At 45.2% G+C, this 24,315-nt stretch overlaps 1 non-coding gene and 1 pseudogene across 1 annotated transcript; both read right to left on the bottom strand.

The window, feature by feature from the left end:
• Positions 1-18,609: 18,609 nt before the first annotated feature.
• On the bottom strand, positions 18,610-18,758 carry LOC119319879. The gene has a single exon (XR_005154699.1). It is a non-coding gene; the product is annotated as a small nucleolar RNA snoR136 (small nucleolar RNA).
• Positions 18,759-18,818: 60 nt separating this feature from the next.
• Positions 18,819-18,914, bottom strand: LOC119319710 (annotated as a pseudogene).
• Positions 18,915-24,315: the final 5,401 nt, after the last annotated feature.

Here is a 24,315-nt window from a genome sequence, read left to right as displayed (position 1 = left end):
CCAAACAACCAGTAAGCTTCTGGACGTCGTGCACTTGCACAGGGCTTTTCATTCGGAGTATAGTGCCAACTTTTTCTGGATTGGCATCGATTCCTCGTTCGGAAACGACAAAGCCGAGTAACTTTCCGCCAGGGACTCCGAATGTACACTTTGATGGATTAAGCTTGATATCATACCTCCTGAGGTTGGCAAAGGTTTCAGCAAGGTCAGTCAAAAGGTCGGAACCCTTCCGTGACTTGACCACAATATCATCCATGTATGCTTCCACGTTTCGACTGATTTGAGTGAGTAAACACTTCTGAATCATCCTCATGAATGTGGCTCCGGCATTCTTGAGGCTGAACGGCATGGTAACATAACAGAAGCACCCGAATGGAGTGATGAAAGTTGTCTTGATCTCGTCAGGTCCATACAGACGGATCTGATGGTACCCGGAATAGGCGTCTAAGAAAGACAGTCGCTCACATCCTGCAATCGAGTCGACTATCTGGTCGATGCGGGGGAGAGGAAAATGATCTTTCGGGCAGGCCTGATTGATATGTTTAAAGTCAATGCACATGCGAAGTGACTTGTCCTTCTTGGGGACCATGACAACATTGGCGAGCCACTCAGAGTGGTAGATCTCTCGGATGAACTCCGCTGCTAAGAGCCGAGCCACCTCTTCGCCAATAGCTTTTCTCTTTTGGATGGCGAACCGTCGAAGATGTTCCTTGACAGGTTTTACTTTTGAGTTGACTCTCAGGCGATGCTCAGCCAGCTCCCTGGGAACACCAGGCATGTCAGAAGGCTTCCATGCGAAGATGTCCCAGTTCTCACGGAGGAACTGGACGAGCGCTTCTTCCTATTTGAAGTCGACTGTTGTCGAGATATGAGTCGGGGCGGCGCTGGGGTCGGTTGGGTGGATGTGAGCTGTCTTCGTGTCACCAGTCGACTGGAAAGCTGACTCTGTAGCGGGCTTCTTGGCTCGCAACAGATCACTCGGGTCTGAAGTCTTCTGGTATTCCTGCAACTCCACCACTGCCATCTGTGCGTCGGCGATCTTCGAACCTTTCTGAAAACATTCTTCCGCTTTCTTCCGATTGCCCGTAATGCTGATCACACCTTTGGGGCCAGGCATCTTTAATTTGAGATACACGTAACATGGTCAGGCCATGAAGCGTGCATAAGCCGGCCTGCCCAAAATAGCGTGATAGGCACTCTGGAAGTCTACAACTTCAAATGTCAACTTTTCTTTGCGGTAATTCTTGGAATCACTGAAAACCACATCAAGAGCAATCTGGCCGAGTGATTCAGCCTTCATCCCAGGAATGACTCCATGGAAACTCATGTTGCTGGCACTGAGTCTAGACATCGGAATGCCCATCCCCTTCAACGTCTCAGCGTATAATATGTTCAAACCACTATCACCATCCATCAGGACTTTGGTCAGTCGAGTGCCTTCAACAACTGGGTCGACCACCAAAGCTTGCCTCCTAGGGGTGGCGATGTGCGTTGGGTGGTCGGACTGGTCGAGTGTTATGGCAGTCTGAGACCATTTCAGGTAACTAGGTGCCGCCGGAGCGACCATATTCACCTCTTGGTTAATAACTTTCAGTCGACTTTTGCTCTCAACATCAGCAAAAATCATCAGGGTGGAATTGACTTGAGGGTATCCGTCATCACTGTCCTCTTTGTCCTCGACCTTGTCTGACTCCTTTTCCTTACCCTTGGGCTGCTTGCCCTGGAACTGGTGGATCAAAAGTCGACACTGCCGAGTGGTATGTTTCGGGTAAATAAAATTACCCTCTTCATCTTTCTTCATGTGGACGAGACATGGTAAGTCCAACACATCATTTCCCTCCTGGTCTTTAACCTTTTTTGGATTCCAAGGCCCTTTAGGTTTCCCTTTAGACTTCCCTTGGGCCAAAGCTAAGGCTTCCCCGGGAGCCGCTGGCTCGGCTTTCCACTTCTGTTTCCGATTGGAATTGCCTCCGGTTTCCTGGGCGACTGACTTGAGCTTGCCACTTCTGAGTCGATCCTCATCTTCACCATTAGCGTACTTGGTGGCAATCTCCATCATCCGATTCAGGGACATATCTCCGGTTCGACCGAATTTCAAATTCAGCTCTCTGTACTTGACGCCTTCCTTGAAGGCACAAACTGCTTGGTGGTCAGGCACATTTTCCACCGAGTGATGTAACGTGATCCATCTCTGGATGTAATCCCTCAAAGTTTCATTCGGCTTCTGCACACAAGACTGCAGTTCCGTCAGTCCTGTTGGTCGCTTGCATGTGTCCTCAAATGTGGTGACGAACACTCAGGAGAGATCTTCCCAAGTGTAAATGCTGCTAGGCGCTAACTGGTTTAGCCACGCTCTGGCCGAGCCCTCTAACATGAGAGGCAGGTGCTTCATGGCCACTTCATCATTGCCGCCGCCAATCTGGACGGCCACTCGGTAGTCCTCAAGCCAAGTATCAGGCTTGGACTCTCCAGTGAACTTACTGACTCCAGTCGCCAACCTGAAATTGGGAGGAATCACAGCAGCCCTAATGGCTCTACTAAAGCACTCTGGCCCCGAAACATGTACTCTGTTGCTGGCAGGCGCATCTCTGTCATGGCCTTCTCGGTGAGCTCTGTTCCTGTCGACCAGACCCCGGACGAGGATGGATCTCGCGTCAAAGCCTGGCCCTCTGGGGTCGACTAGAATCCTTTGCCCACCACTATGAGGGCGCCTGTCATCCTGCTGGCGAGGCACATATGACCCGCTCCTCGGGGGAGGCGTGGGCACTCGACGTCGACCGTCACGATCGACTTGGTGATCATACTGCTCATGGTTTCCATACTGGTCGCGCCGGTCTCCACGTCCCTCACGTCTCGGGGGCGATCTCGGGCTGTGAGCCGACTGGACTGTGTCCGCGGCAACGGATTTGCTGTGAATTCTGTTCCGCGACTGAGAAACAGCAGAATTCTGATCTCCTGCTGCCCGGAGTAACGCTCTGATCTACAGCAAGCCTCTGCCAGCCTCCGACTGGGAAGGCTGAATCGACTCCGCTATACGGGCCACAGCTGCTAAATTCTGAATCGAAGTCCGATATACCCGCGGGGGGTGGGAAAAGCTGACGTCGACTGGATTCGGGAACCCGTTGTCACGCACGCTCATCGAGTGCTCGCTGGAGGTTCTCTAGTCGAGTGCGCTCGGCCAAGTTTGCCAGGCGCGCGTCCTCCAAGGCGCGAGCCTCGGGGGTTTCTCCAACGATAGGAGTGTGCAGCGCATCCATGTTCCGGCGGCGAAGTTCTTCTCTCTGCAGCGACGTGAGAGGCTCGGGAAGATATTCCTCATGGGGACGCGACGGGTCGCCTCCTCCTGCGCCTCCGTCGGTGCGGGTAAAACCGGGGGGACTGGGCGGTCCGTTGACCATCAAAACCTCCGCCGCCGGATCGCTACTGTCGCACTCAGATGCAGTCGCTTCGGAGCCAGTCAAACAGGCCGTAGAGGGATTCGTCGGGCTCGATCGCCGTGACTTGAGGGGTGGCCGACTGACGGGCAACCGCGTGTCTCACCCACCGCTGAAGTCTCGACCGACCGGAGCACTTGCGCCGGCGGGAAACGGGGAGGGAGGACAACACAGGAGCCGACCGGTAGGGGGTCGACGGTTGCCGCAGGAGAACGTCGCGGACGCACGTGCTAAAGTGCGTTGCCCCGCGGACAGGGAGTGCGTCCACGTCGAGCGGAGCCTCCTGAAGCCAGGCGGAGTCGTCGGCGATGAACGTGAGCGCGCCGAGACGGATCTCGCGGACCTCCACCAAAACTCCATCGAAAACCATGATGATTCGGGTCGGAAAAGATCGCAACTATTCCAACAAAACGCTAAAACACCCGCCCCACGGTGGGCGCCAACTGTCGTGGTTCTAACTCTGACAGTAATGTAGGGGGTTAAGTATGGAGAGGTGAGGTCTTAGCTATGGAGAGGTTGTAAGGACACAAGGTTTATGAGTTCAGGCCCTTCTCAGAGGAAGTAAAAGCCCTACGTCTCGAAGCCCGGAGGCGGTCGACTGGATTATGTGTGTATGAGTTACACAGGTGCGAACCCTTGTCTCGGAGGAGGGGGGTGGCTTATATAGAATGCGCCAGGACCCCGGCCATCCCACGTTACGAAGGGTTCAATGTACATTAAGGCAGGGCGTTACTGATAACGCTAGTAATAAAGTGCTATGATGACCATAAAAGCTACTTAGTGACCGACTGTTAGTGTGCGGAGTGACTTTAGGTCTCCTGGCCGTCGAGTGGTTGGATCTTGGTCGAGTAATTGCTTCTTGGTCGAATGTCTTCGAGTATGTCGAGTGGAACACCCCCAAGTCGATTGAAGGGTGATTTATTCTAGAGGTGTCCTTGGGTAGGGCAGTTAGGACAGGTCTGTGACCCTACCCTAGGTACATAGCTTCATCATTGATCACGGGATGATGTGTTACATAATGAGTAAAGAGACTTGCCGGTAACGAGATTGAACAAGGTATCGGGATACCGACGATCGAATCTCGGGCAAGTACAATACTGCTGGACAAAGGGAATTGAATACGGGATTGATTGAATCCTCGACATCATGGTTCATCCGATGAGATCATCGTGGAACATGTGGGAGCCAACATGGGTATCCAGATCCCGCTGTTGGTTATTGGCCGGAGAGTTGTCTCGGTCATGTCTGCATGGTTCCCGAACCCGTAGGGTCTACACACTTAAGGTTCAATGACGCTAGGGTTATTAGGAAGACTTGTATGTGATTACCGAATGTTGTTCGGAGTCCCAGATGAGATCCCGGACGTCACGAGGAGTTCCGGAATGGTCCGGAGGTAAAGATTTATATATGGAAAGTTGTTGTTCGGGTTTCGGGAAAAGTTTGGTTTTTTCCGGTATTGTACCGGGAAGCTTCCGGAAGGTTCCGGAGGATTCCGGAGGGGTCCGGAGGTCCGGAAAATGTTCCACCACGTCCAATACAGCAGCATGGGCTGTAAGGGGGCACCCTAACCTTAATGGGCCAAGGGCACAGCCCCCCCAAGGCCCATGCGCATGGGAGAGGGGAAACCCTAAGGGGAAGGGCCTCCACTTGACTTGGGAGGCACTCCTCCCCCCTTTGGCCACCGCCCCCAACCCTAGATGGGATCTAGGGGGGCCGGCCCCCTCTCTCCCCACCTATAAATAGTGGAGGGGTGGGAGGGCGGCCACACCCTTGAACCTGGCGCAGCCCCTCCCCTCCAATACCTCTCCTCCTTCGCGTGAGCTTGGCGAAGCCCTGCCGGAGAACTGCCACTCCATCACCACCACGCTGTCGTGTTGCTGTTGTACTCTCTTCCTCAACCTCTCCTTCCTCCTTGCTGGATCAAGGCATGTGAGACGTCTCCGTTTCGTATGTGTGTTGAACGCGGAGGTGCCGTCCGTTCGGCGCTAGGATCATCGGTGATTTGGATCACGACGAGTACGACTTCATCAACCCTGTTCACTTGAACGCTTCCGCTTAGCGATCTACAAGGGTATGTAGATGCACTCTCCTTCCCTTCGTTGCTAGATTACTCCATAGATTGATCTTGGTGATGCGTAGAAAATTTTAAATTTCTGCTACGATCCCCAACAATGGGATCATGAGCTAGGTCTATGCGTAGTTTCTATGCACGAGTAGAACACAAAGCAGTTGTGGGCGTCGATATTGTCAATTTACTTGCCATTACTAGTCTTATCTTGATTCGGCGGCATCGTGGGATGAAGCAGCCCGGACCGACCTTACACGTACGCTTACGTGAGACTGGTTCCACCGACTGACATGCACTACTTGCATAAGGTGGCTAGCGGGTGTCTATCTCTCCCACTTTAGTTGGATCGGATTCGATGAAAAGGGTCCTTATGAAGGGTAAATAGAAATTGGCATATCACGTTGTGGTTTTCGCGTAGGTAAGAAACGTTCTTGCTAGAAACCTATAGCAGCCACGTAAAAACTTGCAACAACAATTAGAGGACGTCTAACTTGTTTTTGCAGCATATGCCTTGTGATGTGATTTGGCCAAAAGGATGTGATGAATGATATATGTGATGTATGAGATTGATCATGTTCTTGTAATAGGAATCACGACTTGCATGTTGATGAGTATGACAACCGGCAGGAGCCATAGGAGTTGTCTTAATTTATTTATGACCTGCGTGTCAACATAAACGTCATGTAATTACTTTACTTTATTGCTAAAGCATTAGCCATAGTAGTAGAAGTAATAGATGATGAGACAACTTCAAGAAGACACGATGATGGAGATCATGATGATGGAGATCATGGTGTCATGCCGGTGACAATGATGATCATGGAGCCCCAAAGATGGAGATCAAAAGGAGCAAAATGATATTGGCCATATCATGTCACTATTTGATTGCATGTGATGTTTATCATGTTTTACATCTTATTTGCTTAGAACGATGGTAGGTTAAATAAGATGATCCCTCTCTAAAATTTCAACAAAAGTGTTCCCCCTAACTGTGCACCGTTGCGAAGGTTCGTTGTTTCGAAGCACCACGTGATGATCGGGTGTGATAGATTCTAACGTTCGAATACAACGGGTGTTGACGAGCCTAGCATGTACAGACATGGCCTCGGGACACATGCGAAACACTTAGGTTGACTTGACGAGCCTAGCATGTACAGACATGGCCTTGGAACACGGAAGACCGAAAGGTCGAACATGAGTCGTATAGAAGATATGATCAACATGAGATGTTCACCGTTGATGACTAGTCCGTCTCACGTGATGATCGGACACGGCCTAGTCGATTCGGATCATGTTTCACTTAGATGACTAGAGGGATGTATATCTGAGTGGGAGTTAATTAAATAATTTGATTAGATGAACTCAATTATCATGAACATAGTCTAAATTGTCTTTGCAAATATGTTGTAGATAAATAGCTCACGTTGTAGCTCCCTGTTTCAATACGTTCCTAGAGAAAGATTAAGTTGAAAGATATTGTAAGCAATGATGCGGACTGGGTCCGTAGTCCAAGGAGTGTCCTCACTGCTACACAGAAGGCTTACGTCTTTGATGCACCGCTCGATGTGCAAACCCCTACAACGTCGTCTGTGGATGTTGTGAACACCTGACGGACACATCCTGATGAGTACTTGATAGTTTAGTGCACCATACTTTACGGCTTAGAATCGGGATTCCAATGACGTTTTGAACGCCATAGAACATATGAGATGTTCCAAGAGCTGAAATTGGGATTTCAGGCTCATGCCCGTGTTGAGAGGTGTGAGACCTCTAACAAGTTCTTTTGCCAACAAGATGGAGGAGAATAGCACAGCTAGTGAGCATGTGCTCAGAATGTCTGGGTGCTACAATCACTTAAATCAAGTGGGAGTTAAACTTCCAGATAAGATAGTGATTGATAGAGTTCTCTAGCCACTATCACTAAGCTACTAGATCTTCGTGATGAACTATGACATGCAAGGGATGGAGTTGATCCCGGAGCTGTTCGCGGTGCTTAAGACCGCAAAAGGTAGAAATCAAGAAGGAGCATCAAGTGTTGATGGTTTAACAAGACCACTGGTTTCAAGAAGGGCAAGGGCTAGAAGGGAAACTTCATAGATGGCAAACCAGTTGCCGCTCCGGTGAAGGAACCCAAGGTTGAACCCAAACCCGAGACTAAGTGCTTCTATTGTAAGGGGAACGGTCACTGGTAGCGGAATTACCCCAAATGCATGGTAGATAGGAAGGCTGGCAACTTCAACAAAGTATATGCGTGTTATTAATGTGTACCTCACTAGTACTCCTGGTAGCACCTGGGTATTGGATACCGGTTCAGTTGCTATTATTGGTGACTTGAAGCAAAAGCTACGGACTAAACAAGACTGGCTAAGGGCGAGTTGACGATGTGTGTTGGAAGTGTTTCCAAAGTTGATGAGATCATCATCGCACGTTCCACCTGCCTTCGGGATTAGTATTGAACCTAGATAAATGTTATCAGGTGTCTACGTTGAGCATGAATATGATTAGATCATGTTCATTGCAATACGGTTATTCATTTAAGTTAGAGAATAATGGTTATTCTGTTTACATGAATAATGCCTTCCATGGTCATGCACCCTATGTGAATGGTTCAGTGAATCTCGGTCGTAGTAATACACATGTTCACGCCAAAAGATGTAGATAGTACCACTTACTTGTGGCACTGCCATTTGAGTCATGTTGGTATAAAACGCATGAAGAAGCTCCATGTTGATGGATCTTTGGACTCACTCGTTTTTGAAAAGATTGAGACATGCGAACCATGTCTATTGGTAGATATGCATGAAGAAACTCCATGCAGATGGATCGTTTGGACTCACTTGATTTTGAATCACTTGAGACATGCAAATCATACCACATGGGCAAGATGACTGAAAGGCCTCGTTTTCAGTAAGATGGAACAAGAAAGTAACTTGTTGGAAGTAATACATTTTGATGTGTGCAGTCCAATGAGTGCTGAGGCACGCAGTGGATATCGTTATGTTCTTACTTCACAGATGATTTGAGTAGATGCTGAGTATATTTACTTGATGAAACACAAGTCTGAATTATTGAAAGGTTTAAGTAATTTCAGAGTGAAGTTGAAGATCGTCATGACAAGATGATAAAATGTCTATGATATGATCATAGAGATGAATATCTGAGTTACGAGTTTGGCACACAATTAAGACATTGTGGAAATTGTTTCACAACTAATACCGCCTGGACCACCATAGTGTGATGGTGTGTCCGAACATCACAACTGCACCCTATTGGATATGGTGCATACCATGATGTCTCTTATCAAATTACCACTATCGTTTGTGAGTTAGGCATTAGAGACAACCGCACTCACTTTAAATAGGGCACCACACAATTCCATTGAGACGACACCGTATGAACTATGGTTTAGAGAAACCTAAGCTGTCGTTTCTTAATGTTTGGGGCTGCGATGCTTAAGGCTTCAGCCGGAGAAGCTCGAACCCAAAGCGGACAAACACATCTTCATAGGATACCCAAAGGTGACAGGTGGGTATACCTTCTATCTCAGATCTGAGGGCAAATTGTTTGTCGCTAAGAATGGGTCCTTTCTCGAGAAGGAGTTTCTCTCAAAAGAATTGAGTGGGAGGAAGATAGGACTTGATGAGGTTGTCGAACCTTTACTTCAACCAGAGAGTGATGCAACATAGAAAGATGTTTTCTGTGGAGCCTACGTCTGTTGAATAAGAAGCTAGTGATAGTGATCATGAAGCTTCGGATCAAGTTGCTATCGAACCTCGTAGGTCGACAAGGATATGTACTACTCCTGAGTGGTACGGTAATCCTGTCTTAGATATCATGTTGTTGGACAACAATGAACCTACGAGCTATGGAGAAGCGATGGTGGGCCCATATTCCGATAAATGGTTAGAAGCCATGAAATCCGAGATAGGATCCATGTATCAGAATAGAGTATGGACTTTGGTGGACTTGCCCGCTGATCAGCGAGCCATTGAGATAAATGGATCTTTAAGAAGAAGACGGACGTGGGTGGTAATGTTACCATCTATGAAGCTCGACTTGTGGGAAAGAGTCTTTTCACAAGTTCAAGGAGTTGACTATGATGAGAATTTCTCACCCATAGCGATGCTTAAGTACGTCGAAATCATGTTAGCATCTGACAGATGGATGTCAAAACGAGTTTTCGTAAGAAAAAGTTGTATGTGATGCAATAAAAGGTTTTGTCGATCCTAAAGATGCTAAAAGGTATGCTGGCTCCAGCAATCCTTCTATGGACTAGAGCAAGCATCTCGGAATCGGAATATATGCTTTGATGGAGTGATCAAAGCTTTTAGGTTTATACAATGTTTGTTAGAAACTTGTATTTACAAGAAAGTGAGTGGGAGCACTACAACATTCTTGATAAGTATATGTGGATGACATATTGTTGATCCGAAATAATGTAGAATTTCTGGAAAGCATAAACGGTTGTTTGAAGGGTGTTTTTCAAAGGCAGACCTGGATAAAGCTGCTTACATATTGGGCATCAAGATCTATAGAGATAGATCAAGACGCCTGATGACACTTTCAAAGAACGCACACCTTGACATGTTTTTGAAGGAGTTCAAAATAGATCAGTCAAAGAAGGGGTTCTTACCTGAGTTGTAAGGTGTGAAGTTGAGTAAGACTCGAAGATTGACCACGGCAGAAGAAAGAGGAAGGACGAAGGTCGTCCCCTATGCTTTTGTCATAGGCTCTATACGGTATGCCATGCTGAGTACCGCACCAGATGTGTGCCTTGCCACATGTCTGGCAAGAGGGTACAAAGGTGATCTAGGATTGGATCACCAGATAGCGGTCAAAAATATCCTTAGAGGAATAAGGAAATGTTTCTCGGTTATGGAGGTGATAAAGAGTTCGACGTAAAGAGTTACGTCGATGCAAGCTTAACACCTATCCGGATAGCTCTGAGTAGAGATACTGAATACGTACAATGGAGCAATAATTTGGAATAGCTCCAAGTGAAACATGGTAGCAGCATCTACGATATAAAGTTTTGCGAAATACATAGGGATCTGAATATGGCAAGACCAGTTGACTACAACCTCTCTCACAAGCATAACATGATCAAACCCAGAACTCATTGAGTGTTAACCACATAGTGATGTGAACTAGATTATTGAGTCTAGTAAACTCTTTGGATGTTGGTCACATGGCGATGTGACCTGTGAGTGTTAATCACATGGCGATGTGAACTAGATTATTGACTCTAGTGCAAGTGGGAGACTGTTGGAAATATGCCCTAGAGGCAATAATAAATTAGTTATTATTATATCATATTTCATTGTTCATGATAATCGTTTATTATCCATGCTAGAATTGTATTGATAGGAAACTCAGATACATGTGTGGATAAATAGACAACACCATGTCCCTAGTAAGCCTCTAGTTGACTAGCTCGTTGATCAATAGATGGTTACGGTTTCCTGACCATGGACATTGGATGTCGTTTATAACGGGATCACATCATTAGGAGAATGATGTGATGGACAAGACCCAATCCTAAGCCTAGCACAAGATCGTGTAGTTCGTTTGCTAAAGCTTTTCTAATGTCAAGTATCATTTCCTTAGACCATGAGATTGTGCAACTCCCGGATACCGTGGGAGTGCTTTGGGTGTGCCAAACATCACAATGTAACTGGGTGGCTATAAAGGTACACTACAGGTATCTCCGAAAGTGTCCGTTGGGTTGGCACGAATCGAGACTGGGATTTGTCACTCCGTGTAAACGGAGAGGTATCTCTGGGCCCACTCGGTAGGACATCATCATAATGTGCACAATGTGACCAAGGAGTTGATCACGGGATGATGTGTTACGGAACGAGTAAAGAGACTTGCCGGTAATGAGATTGAACAAGGTATCGGGATACCGACGATCGAATCTCGGGCAAGTACAATACCGCTGGACAAAGGGAATTGAATACGGGTTTGATTGAATCCTCGACATCGTGGTTCATCCGATGAGATCATCGTGGAACATGTGGGAGCCAACATGGGTATCCAGATCCCGCTGTTGGTTATTGGCCAGAGAGTTGTCTCGGTCATCTGCATGGTTCCCGAACCCGTAGGGTCTACACACTTAAGGTTCGATGACGCTAGGGTTATTAGGAAGACTTGTATGTGATTACCAAATGTTGTTCGGAGTCCCGGATGAGATCCCGGACGTCACGAGGAGTTCCGGAATGGTCCGGAGGTAAAGATTTATATATGGAAAGTTGTTGTTCGGGTTTCGGGAAAAGTTCGGGTTTTTCCGGTATTGTACCGGGAAGCTTCCGGAAGGTTCCGGAGGGGTCCGGAGGTCCGGATGTTCCACCACGTCCAATACAACAGCATGGGCTGTAAGGGGGCGCCCTAACCTTAATGGGCCAAGGGCACCAGCCTCCCCAAGGCCCATGCGCATGGGAGAGGGGAAACCCTAAGGGGGAGGGCCTCCACTTGACTTGGGAAGCACTCCTCCCCCCCTTGGCCGCCGCCCCCAACCCTAGATGGGATCTAGGGGGGCCGGCCCCCTCTCTCCCCACCTATAAATAGTGGAGGGGTGGGAGGGCGGCCACACCCTTGAACCTGGCGCAGCCCCTCCCCTCCAATACCTCTCCTCCTCCACGTGAGCTTGGCGAAGCCCTGCCGGAGAACTGCCACTCCATCACCACCACGCTGTCGTGCTGCTGTTGGACTCTCTTCCTCAACCTCTCCTTCCTCCTTGCTGGATCAAGGCATGGGAGACGTCTCCGTTCCGTATGTGTGTTGAACGCGGAGGTGCCGTCCGTTCGGCGCTAGGATCATCGATGATTTGGATCACGACGAGTATGACTCCATCAACCCCGTTCACTTGAACGCTTCCACTTAGCGATCTACAAGGGTATGTAGATGCACTCTCCTTCCCTTCGTTGCTAGATTACTCCATAGATTGATCTTGGTGATGCGTAGAAAATTTTAAATTTCTGCTACGATCCCCAACACTTCTGTGGCACATCCTCCTTCAACGCCCTCTGATTCTGCCATAGAGGATCTGACCGCGCCAGCCGCCTCGGGATCGCCTCGGTCCGCTGCGGATTTGGCCGACTCGCCTGTCGAGGAGGATTCTGCCCTCTCTGGATCTTCTGTGCCACTGCAGCCACCTCGTACACGACTTCAAACAGGCACGATTCATTTTGTTAATTACAAAACTAAACATGGCTTGGTCGTATCTGATACATCTACAGGAGAACCTCGCACTGTTCATGAAGCACTTGGTGATCCCAAATGGAAACATGCCATGGATGAGGAGTTTTGTGCCCTTCAGAAAAATCATACTTGACACCTTGTTCCTTCCTCTCCAGGTACAAACCTTATTGATTGCAAGTGGGTCTTTCGTATCAAAAGGAGGTCAGACGGTACCATTGATCGTTATAAAGCACGTCTCGTTGCAAAAGGATTCAAGCAGAGGTATGGACTTGACTATGAGGATACTTTTAGTCCCGTTGTTAAAGCAGCTACTATTCGCCTGGTTCTCTCCATTGTTGTGTCTCGTGGCTAGTGTCTTCGTCAACTAGATGTACATAACGTGTTTCTTCATGGTGTTCTAGAAGAGGAAGTATATATGAAACAACCTCCTGTGTTTGAAGATCCAAACAGGCCTTCCATGTCTGCGGACTTGATAAGTCACTTTATGGCCTGAAACAGGCTCCACGAGCATGGTACTCTTGCTTGAGCTCCAAATTGCAAAGTCTTGGTTTTGTTCCTTCCAAGTCTGACACTTCTTTATTTATTTATCGCCACTCCAACACAACTATTTTTGTGCTTATCTATGTCGATGATATTATTGTCACTAGTTCCTCCAATGAGGCATTTACAGCTCTCTTGCAAGATTTACAGCCAGATTTTGCTCTAAAAGATCTCGGTGACTTGCATTTTTTCCTTGGTATTGAAGTCAAGCGCAACCAAGAAGGTGGTCTTCATCTCTCTCAAGAGAAATATGCCACTGATCTTTTGAGCAAGGCAGGATTGCAGGGCTGTAAACCATCACCAACGCCGCTCTCCAGTTCAGAAATATTGTCTCTCACAGAGGGTGTACCTTTGGGTCAAGAGGATGGTACTAAATACAGGAGTTTGGTAGGAGCACTTCAGTACTTGACACTCATGAGGCCTGATATTTCATTTGCTATAAATAAAGTATGTCAGTATCTTCATGCACCTACTTCTGCTCACTGGACTGCTGCTAAGCACATATTGAGATATGTGAAGAACACACTAAGCATTGGGTTAACATTCACCAAGTCAACCTCTACACTTGTTAGTGCCTTTTCTGATTCTGATTGGGCAGGTTGCTTAGATGACAGAAGGTCTACAGGTGGCTTTGCAGTTTTCTTTGGACCTAACTTAATCTCTTGGTGTGCAAAGAAACAAGCCACTATAAAGATCAAGTACTGAGGCAGAATACAAAGCACTAGCCAATGCTACTGCAGAAATTATATGGGTTAAGTCTTTGCTTAAAGAACTTGGAATATTTCACACACAAACTCCATGCCTCTGGTGTGACAATATTGGTACCACTTATCTCTCTGTCAATCCTGTTTTTCATGCAAGAACGAAAAATATTGAGATTGATTATCATTTTGTTAGAGAGAGAGTTGCTAGCAAAGAATTGCATATTCGGTTCATTCCTTCAAAGGATCAAGTGGTTGATGGGTTTACTAAGGCATTATCAACAAGACTGTTTGAAGAGTTTAAGCGTAATCTAAACTTGAGAAGTTTAGATTAAGGGAGGATGTTAAACACAATGTTATGAGGCTGTTGGGCCGAATAGCTTGTATATCACGTTGGAGTAGTTAGGTAGATATTGGTGTTGTATCTCCTTCTATCTCCTGTTTAATACCTCCTGTAAAATTTCTTGTTGATTAAGATAAGACTCTGCTAACTCTTGTAACCCAAGCCATCTATCAATATATACTCATGCGGCTCCCCTGTTGGGAGTAGGAACGCTTACCCAAGTTTTACAAAAACAACACGTAAACATACGGTTATTAAAAATCGTTTGCGATTTACTCCCTTCGTTCCCAAATATAAGTCTTTATAGAAATTCCAACAAGTGACTACATTCGAAGTAAAATGAGTGAATCTATACTCTAAAGTATGTCCACACATATATGTATGTTGTATTTCATTTAAAATGTCTAAAAAGACTTATTTAGAAACTGATGGAGTAATTACCAACTACCCCGTCCTGGTTTATAAGTCCTCTTTGTATATTTATGCCAAATTTTGACTAGAGATCTAATTAATAAAATACAAATACATGTCACCAAAGATTACATTGTTGGATTTATCTTTGAACATAGTTTCCAATTATATTATTTTTATAACATGTTTCCAATTATATTATTTTTATAACATGCATTAACATTTTGTTAGTTAAATTTAAGATCAAAATATGGCTTAAAATATAAATGGGACTAATAGACCAAGATGAAGGTAGTAGCACATGGTCGCTCTCTACGCAACGTCGCGAACGATTGTTTGATGTGAAACACGGCGTAGTTTCACATCATGCCGCCGGCTCACAACTGTCAGCCGGCTTGTAAACGACCATTCTCTGCGTGTGCATCTCATGGCAATTCCCAAAGTATAAATGCAGCATCGCTGCTATCAAGGGCAATGGAATATGAGACCAATTTTTTCCAAAAGTACGCCAAAGGCATACCTTAGCTTTATAGAAGAAGAGAGAATACATGTACGAGAGATTGCAACGGCGAGATCACCACAAACCAGCGATCCCACACCCCTCCACTCCAGCTTAACTCAAGCGACTACTCACAATATCGGTGAAGCACACTACAAATGTTACCAGAATGAAAAACACTATTGTTCCTTTGCTTCTGTAACGTCCAACTAATGAGCGTGACAAACGAATCAAAGCCCTTCCTTTCCTCTTTTTGGATTTGCTTGCGTCTACTTGTCCACCAATCTTGAAGCCTGTCCTGGTGAGAAGGAGTCATGCTCATTAGTTGCCAAACCTAGATCAATGTCCACCTTGAAGAAGCATAAGTACCAAACATGCCTCGCAAAGGCGCATTGTAGCAGGAGGTGATCCACAATGTCTTCCTCCTGTTCACAAAGGAAACAGGGTGAAGTTTCATCTTGTAATCCATGGCGAAGTCTCCGATCCGAAGTCCAAAGCCTATATTGAATCGTTAGCCACATGAAAACCTTGCATAAGAGCAGGGCCCAGCTCTTTCAGATCGCAGTATGGGCCTGAAATCTGATCCCTCCTTCCGAGAGCATCTTATAAGCGGACGCCGTTGTGTACTGCCCAATGTACTGCCCAACATCATTCCCATTGCATGAGACCAATTTTAATGGACAAATCCTTGTAGTGAAATCTCAACAACAAAGGGCTCACTTTGTGATGTTGCTTAGGACTAACAAACATGGATTGTTTGCTCCATAAAAGCAAAGTACTCGAATGCCTCCCATCACGACAAAAAAAAATTCAAAGAAACAAAAGCACAACATGTAAACCAAAACATGCAATTAAGACATAAGCATGCATTTGAAATAAAATTTCAGCAAGAACAAATGTGCATCTCATGAGAACTCCCCAAGTTTAAATGCAGCAATGGCGCTATCAAAGGCAATGGAATATGGGAGCACCTCCAGCAGTTCCCTTGTCCTCACCAAAATATCTCCCAAAAAAATTCCTTGGGTGTCGCTGCCTCCCCTTCCCAAGCCAACCTACGACAATTGCCGAACCTTCAACAGGACCACGCCATCAGCACCACGCTGCACACAGGCCGCTTCGCTTGGCCGCCACCGACCACCGCACTGCCACCTCCCCGCACTACCAATGGCCGGCAGATAAGTTTAAATTATGGTTAGAACATTTCTACATTTTTCATATTATGAATCAAAAGGTCCTAAAAGAGAGAAAAATTTGCAGAGAAAATTACAAGCCACAAACATCCAAGGAAGCAATTAGCAGCATTAGCTCTCAAGCATGGACAACTACTAATGTTTCGAGAAACAATCGTCGAATTTAACATCATTGCCATATTCTATTGTATCATCAATAATTCAATAAAACAATGGCATATACCAAAAGAATAATTCTGGTCTACTTGTTACATATAAGAAATGTAATACAGCAAATGCCCTATTAGAGTAACTATGACAAAAATATATAGCCCCATCTGGATATACATCCATAGCTAAAATCTTAAATTCATCATGTAGGGTGGTAGAAATAAAAACCAGCAAGAAATACGGAAACTTCTCCGATTTAAAAATAAAAAATTCAACAAATGTAGGAACTGAAAATAAGATCCGATAGAAAATTGCAACATTCAATTGGATTAAAAAAATCTTACTTATTGAAACCAAAGCAAACAAAAATTTTAGTTTTTTTTAAGCTAAAACACCCTCCGACTCTTTATTCATTAGGCGCTAGCATGTCTGACTGCAAACAATCAGCCAACCATTCAGGTATTGTTTAATACAAGTGCATAAAAACAGAAAGTTTTAACAAGTGCCTAGCTAGACGGTGTGCCGCCACATTAGTCCAATGACAAGCAAAACATAGCCTAAATCCCTGAAACATAGTAGACATCTCTTTCATCACCCTAATGAGATGAAAACACGACGTTCTCCCATCTACCATGCCATCATTATCGCATCTCTGCTTGCAAATAGTTCAATGGATAAAGGGTCCATTACCCCATCGTACCTTACGCCTCCAGCTCTAACGAAAGCTCCAATGAAGCCTGCTCCTCCGCGTATAAGACCCATATCCGTAGATCCATCAGTGTTGATATTTATCCACCATAAGTGTAGTGATGGTACAAGTTCTAAACCTGTTGTTCGATTCCAAATGTCTACAAAGTACAGTTATTACCGGCCGCCTAGTTCAGGATACTAGCATCCAGCTAATTGAATTCAACTTGTATTTCACAATTCCAAGCAAATTTAATTTAAATCAGTTCAGGTTTCTTCATGTACTCGTTCAACGAAGTTAAGAATGGTGTCCACAATATTCCACTTTGTTTCATTAGAGAAGCAATGGAAATTTATGAAATCTCATGTCCTTATCAAACTCCTCAGAGACAACTGATGACAACACACGCTCTCAGCTTAAATCTCCTAGATACACAACAAAAACCATAAAAAAATATTGGAGAGCCACTAAACACAAGAGAAGGGAAACCTCAATATCTGAACCCTCATTTTGTGAGGTTAACTAACGAATATGCAAACACGGATAGTTTGCTCCAAAAAGCAAAATGACGTTGTTCTCCAAAGCAAAAATACATACACAGAAAATATAAGTATTGATTGTCTCATGGCAAGTCCCAAAGTTTAACTGCAGCAACGCCACTATCAAGGGCAATGGAATATGAGACCACCTTCAAAGGAAAAATTCTAAGGAATCTTAACATTAAAAGGTTTGTTTTGTGACGTTTGCCAAGGAATATACAAACACAGATAGTTTGCTCCTTATCAGGCAGAAGGACTTGGATGTCCCCCCGTCACACAATAAGAACACTCACGGCGAAGACGATTACAGCTAAGCAATTTTGAAAGAAAAAACCAATTATCTAGTCATACAAGCTAATGAATTCCCAGGGGTCAACACAATCAGAATGGCACAGAAGCCATGACAAATTCACAATTCTGGGTGACTTAACTAATAAGTAGTATAATAATATACTGATCTTAGCAAGGAATGGTGCGGCCATTCTGAGGCCAGAATAACCAGGTCAGATTATGCGTTTTCCTGATTCGATTTTTAAGGTCCTGGTTCTTAGAAACTTAGAAGTTCTGGTTGCGCCTTAACCATACAAAGCTATCAAAGGACCTATGGCAGAGATTTTAGTCAATGCGACCCTTGCGGAACATCTCCAGACCAAGCAAATCAAGTTCAGCCGCATATAATATTCCATTACGCCTGTGCAGATCGTTGTGCAGATCCTTCGTCCATGCCATTGTTCATTCGTTATACCATCGATTTGATCTGTCATTTCAATTCTCAGACTATGGAAAAAAAGAGATAACATTTCATAAACAAACAAATGCCAAGCATAAATAATTCAGCAAATAAGGCAGTGTAGTTCCTCGACGTCCAATCGCATCACAAAATTTCCGCACTGGATAGCGAGAGGAACAATTGCTTTCTGCTTCCCGTCTCATCACTGCCCGAGAACCATACAAACTAGTTCACAGACACGAATACTGTTAAGAGAAGCAGCAGATCAAAACACGCAGCAAAGCAAGATCCAATATATAGTACTAGGAATCATGATGATTTCTAAGACAACTCAGTCCCTTAGATGTTCTTTGACCATGCGATCATTTCCGCAGGAGTCATTACAGGTCTGTAACTGTAAAATTGGCTCATCACGGTTGTCGAAATCAAGATATCCAAAGAAAGATGGGAACTTTTTAGATGTATGTAAGAGCTGCCGATGCCCTGGGAGAGAAACTCGGAGGGCACACGAGGGGCTAACTCGGGATACAACGGGACGATGTTGCTTCAAGGGAACGAGTCCATTGGGAACCGATCAGGCTCGAGAGAGACTGATCATCCCAATGACCAGATGACGAAGCACCAACAAATCGAAAAATGGGGATTACACGAAGAACGGCAATTCAAATGAAGAGAGAAAAATCAACCAGGACAAAGAAGCATTGAAGCAAATCAGCCGGGTGAAGAGAACGAGCAAAGGAGGCGGCGGCGGGGATGAGAGAAAGAGGGGAAGAAGCGACTGGTATTTATAGCAACGCGCGTCGCTGCCTTCACGCAGCAAAACCCTAATGGGCCCTAGAGCGATGGGCCAGTGCGCTGCTATGGGCCGCAAGACATGTTTTTCAGGGCGCGGAACAAATACGGGCTCCGCAAGCATCTGAACCCGTACAAATTTCAAAGATGAAGTACTACCTCCGTCCGGATTTAAAAGGCTCCTTGGGACGAGGCGTTCGTTTTTATAAGGCCTGTTGGTCTCCAGTAATTCAATGCATGCTTTAAGAATATCTCTAACAGGCGCCAAATGCGTCGCGCGTAAAAAACTGATTTGCCGCGTATCCATTGTCTGGTTTGATGTGGCACGCAGTGCTGGCTCTAGCAGCCACGTTAAAATGTAGCGCGCGCGCTGCTTCAGCAACACGCAAAAATACAGTGCGCGCGACTCGCCGGTGCATTGTATATGGCATTTTGAACACAAAATGAAGTTGATGAAACATTCAAAATGCAATAAACATGACATATAAAATTTCACATAAACAAATTGATGGAGAAAAGTTCATGCCCATAAGTTCAAAATCATACCCACAAGTTTATCCAACCAAGTTCAAAAGGCAAATCAAGTTCAATACACAAATGAAAGACACATCATTCCTCGTCCTCGTCTTCGTCCTCGTCTTGATCTTCGGAAGACGATTCTTCCGCCTCTGAAGATGAATCTTCCTCCCTCTCCTTATCACGCACCGCATCACGTGAAACTCCGACAGTGTTGGTAAGATCTTCAATGGCATCTTCATGGGAATGTGTGCGAGGAGGCACATCGAAAGACATTCCGCCCATGACGGCCGAAGGTGCACCTATGCCTCCCATGAGAGAAGCAAAACTCATGCCTCCCATGATGGCCATAGCGTCGGGGGGTGCTCCAAAGCCAGCCATGCCTCTCATTACACCGCCCACGGTACCTCCGAAGCCACCCATGCCACCCATGATGCCGATGCCACCGCCACCCATCGCGCCAAGGCCACCGCCACCCATTGCGCCGAGGCCACCGCCAACCATGGCACCGAGGCCACCGCCACCCATTGCGCGAATCATGTCTCTCTTTTGGATCAAAACTTCTTCACGGGCAAGATTGACATACTCCTTTTGCACCTCATTGAGGATATATGTGTCTAAGAAGAACAAGTGTTTCTCCCATTCCAACAATCTTGTTCGCTCCTCATTGCTCACCTTACTCTCCTCCAAAGCCACCTTCCTCTCCTCGGCCGCCAACCTCCTCTCCTCGGCCGCGGCATCTTGGTTCCTTGCCATTTTCCTCACCTCGTTGGCTTCTTTTCTTGCCTTCATAATAGCTTCCATAGCATTTTTGAGCTCATCATCTCCTTTCCTCTTCTTCTTTTCGGTTTTATCTTTCTTGCACCCATCCGGTCGTTTTGGCTTCGAGTATGAAACCGAGTTGGGTGTGGGGCTTCTCTTGCCGTCATCACTTCATGCATCATCCTCATCATCATCCAACTTAATTGTTCGCTTCCGTTTGTTGCTCAAATACAAATCATCCAAATCTTCATACTTCTTCCATTTTTCATCATCCTTCAACACTTCATAGCAATGAGGCAAAGTAAATATTCTTCCTTTCTTGATCTTCCCCTTCTTGGTTTTCCTCTCCTCTTCTTTGAACAAGTTTTGCGCAATGTTGTACTACATGAAAACAAAGCAAGTTAGCACCAACAACAAGTATGATGAACATGTATGAAATGCCACTTACTCTATCGTCCTCATTTGTGCCACTTGGGTTCAACTTGTCAACCGCCTTTTGACAGGCCGCCCACCTTTGACAATCCGAGTTGATTGTTGATACGTCTCCAACGTATCTATAATTTTTTATTGCTCCATGCTATGTTATCTACTGTTTTGGGCAATATTGTGCTTTATTATCCACTTTTATATTATTTTTGGGACTAACCTATTAACCGGAGGTCCATCCCAGATTTGTTGTTTTTTGCCTATTTTAGTGTTTCGAATAAAAGGAATATCAAACGGAGTCGAAACAGAACGAAATCAACTGGAGAAGTTATTTTTGGAAGGAAAGCTACCGGAAAAACTTGGAGTGCACGTCAGGAAAGAAGGGAGGTGCCCACGAGGGTGGGGGCGCGCCCCCATGCCTCGTGGCCCCCCTTCGGTCCCTCGACGTGCTTCTTTCACCCATATATACCTACGTATCCTAAAACTTTCAGAACAGATAATAGATCGGGAGTTCCGCCGCCAGAAGCCTCCGTAGCCACTGAAAACCAATCTAGACCCGTTTCGGCACCCTGCCGGAGGGGGCAATCCTTCTCCGGTGGTCATCTTCATCATCCCGGTGCTCTCCATGACGAGGAGGGAGTAGTTCTCCCTCGGGGCTGAGGGTATGTATCAGTAGTTATGTGTTTGATCTCTCTCTCGTGTTCTTAAGGTGATACGATCTTGATGTATCACGAACTTTGCTATTATAGTTGGATCCTATGATGTTTTCTCCCCCCTCTACTCTCTTGTAATGAATTGAGTTCCCCCTTTGAAGTTATCTTATCGGATTGAGTCTTTAAAGATTTGAGAACACTTGATGTATGTCTTGTCGTGCGTATCTATGTTGACAATGGGATACCACGTGATTCACTTGATGTATGTTTTGGTGATCAACTTGCGGGTTCCTGTAACATCCCAAATTTTTAATTTGGAATGTTATGCACTAGGTCATCATGCATATCATATTTTATTTTACTTTTGGTTTTGATCCTAGAAAATCCTAAGCAACTCAAGGACCCACGGAGAGAGTTGGGGATTTCGTTATTTACATATTTCAGTTTTCTCACATTATGTAAACAGGATCATTTGATTTTATTTATTTTATCATCAATTATTTCTATTACAAAAATATGGGAGAGGGAATAAAATGACTTTCCCAAAATATAGAAATATTGAAGATTTAATAAAAAAATCAAATAAGATTTATTTCGGAGTTTTTCGGTATTTTTATTTGAATTTAGGAAAAATGCGCGTTTTTCAAAGTTGTAGTTTGGGCCCAGATAAATGTTCACTTTATCGGGCTTGATTTTAGAAACCCGGCAAAATTTATTTCGGGATTTTTGGAGTCCGTTTAGTATTTCTTTTTTTTTCCGAGCGGATTTATAAAAAAACGCAAACTAACTTTGGGCCGTACCCGGCCAGGACTCCCTGGCCCGGCGCCTTTATATAGCGCCCGAGGCCCGGCCGAGAGCCCCAGCCCAGCCGAAACCTAGCCGCCGCCTCCCAGCCGTCGCCGCCGCCCGCCGCCGCCGTTGCCGGAGCGCGCCGCCCGAGGTTCGCCGCCGCCGCCTCATTTTCCGTGCAGTTTTTAAAAAAAAAAATCTGTTCGTCGTTTGTCTTTTTCGTCGGATTTTCCGCGGTTATTTTCTGCTCGCGATTTCTGATCCAATTTTGGTTTTAGTATAACTTTTCGCTCGTTTGTCGGAATCAGGCGATTCAAGCGCCTGGAGTTTCGTCTCGAAACCCTCTTTCCGAATAATCAACTTAAACATGTTTTTGTTACTGTAAAAATTTGCCCTAGATCCAGATTACTAGAACGGAGTTGTTTTCTTTTGCCGTTTGATTTCTTTTGCTTCGTTCGATTTGATTTTTTTGCCAACCAGGGTTCTTAAGTTGAACTTTCTGGTTAGATCTTCTATTTGAGTTTTACCTGTGCATTAGATGAGTACTTATTGTATGTTTGTTATTTGTCTGCGATAGAATACCCGGAGTGCGCCGCCTGTTACGTTGAATCTCTAGGTTACGCGGATCATCAGCAAGGCAAGTAACACTTTGATCATACCTTTTTCTACAACCCAGTTTTATTGCATTTGATCAATCCTCACACATTTCATGATTAGGATCTAATTAAACTGTGGGATGGGAAGTAGATGAGGTAGTACCTATTACCTGTTTATTATCAAACCTTTGGGAGTTACTTCTACGTTTGCTTATTATGCCATCCTATGCTAGTAGACGTGGATTGGGTGAGTGATATCCATGACAGATGTGAGATTGTTAATTAATGGTTTATCTAAGGTGGCAATCTAAAACACATCTGGGTGGATTGAGGCACCTGGGGTTTCCAGGACTTGCCTGTTTTTATTGGACCGCCACCCAGGCCCAAAGGGATCATGAGATTATTCATACTAGAAACTTCCGTGTGCAGCCACAAGCCATTATGGGCTCTGGCATAGTTGACTAAGTTGTGCGAACTCTTACAGTGGTAGACTAGCATATGTAGGGGTTGTAGGTGGTACGGTCTACCCGATCGTAAGGTGCTAGCGCTTCTGAAAGACTATGTCTCGGTCATCCGTCTTCTCAAACACCCTGTAGTGCAAGAAACCAAACGGAGGCGATCGAGTCTTGTGGGGAAAAGTGCGCAAACCTCTGCAGAGTGTAACAAACTAATCATGGTTAGCCGTGTCCCCGGTTATGGACAAATCTTGAGTATCTAGTACTTGGATTATCATGTGAATCTCAACATGTTACTCTAAATTAATTTTGATGGGTTTTAATGATGTTACTTAATTGGGATTGAGGATGCTGTCAACCATTCTCAATGTTTCACAACCACCATGATAGTAATTAATTTTATTCCTTTGAAGTAGGGAAAAATTGGCTTTACGCAAAAATAGTAACCATAGAGCTTTCCACCAGCCAAATATGCATATAGTATAGTTGTTGCATTCCATTACTCTCTATGTGTTACCTTGCCAGCATATTCCATGTGCTGACCCGTTTTCGGGCTGCAACGTTAATGTTGCAGACTTTTCAGACGACGATTAAGGAGTTTTTGTTGGAAATATGCCCTAAAGGCAATAATAAATTGATTATTATTATATTTCCTTGTTCATGATAATCGTTTATTATCCATGCTATAATTGTATTGATAGGAAACTCAGATACATGTGTGGATACATAGACAACACCATGTCCCTAGTAAGCCTCTAGTTGACTAGCTCGTTGATCAATAGATGGTTACGGTTTCCTGACCATGGACATTGGATGTCATTGATAACGGGATC

Source organism: Triticum dicoccoides, chromosome 6A, assembly GCF_002162155.2.
Source record: "Triticum dicoccoides isolate Atlit2015 ecotype Zavitan chromosome 6A, WEW_v2.0, whole genome shotgun sequence".
In the NCBI taxonomy this organism is placed as follows: Eukaryota; Viridiplantae; Streptophyta; class Magnoliopsida; order Poales; family Poaceae; genus Triticum; species Triticum dicoccoides.
This window is presented reverse-complemented; position numbering and strand designations above follow the sequence as displayed.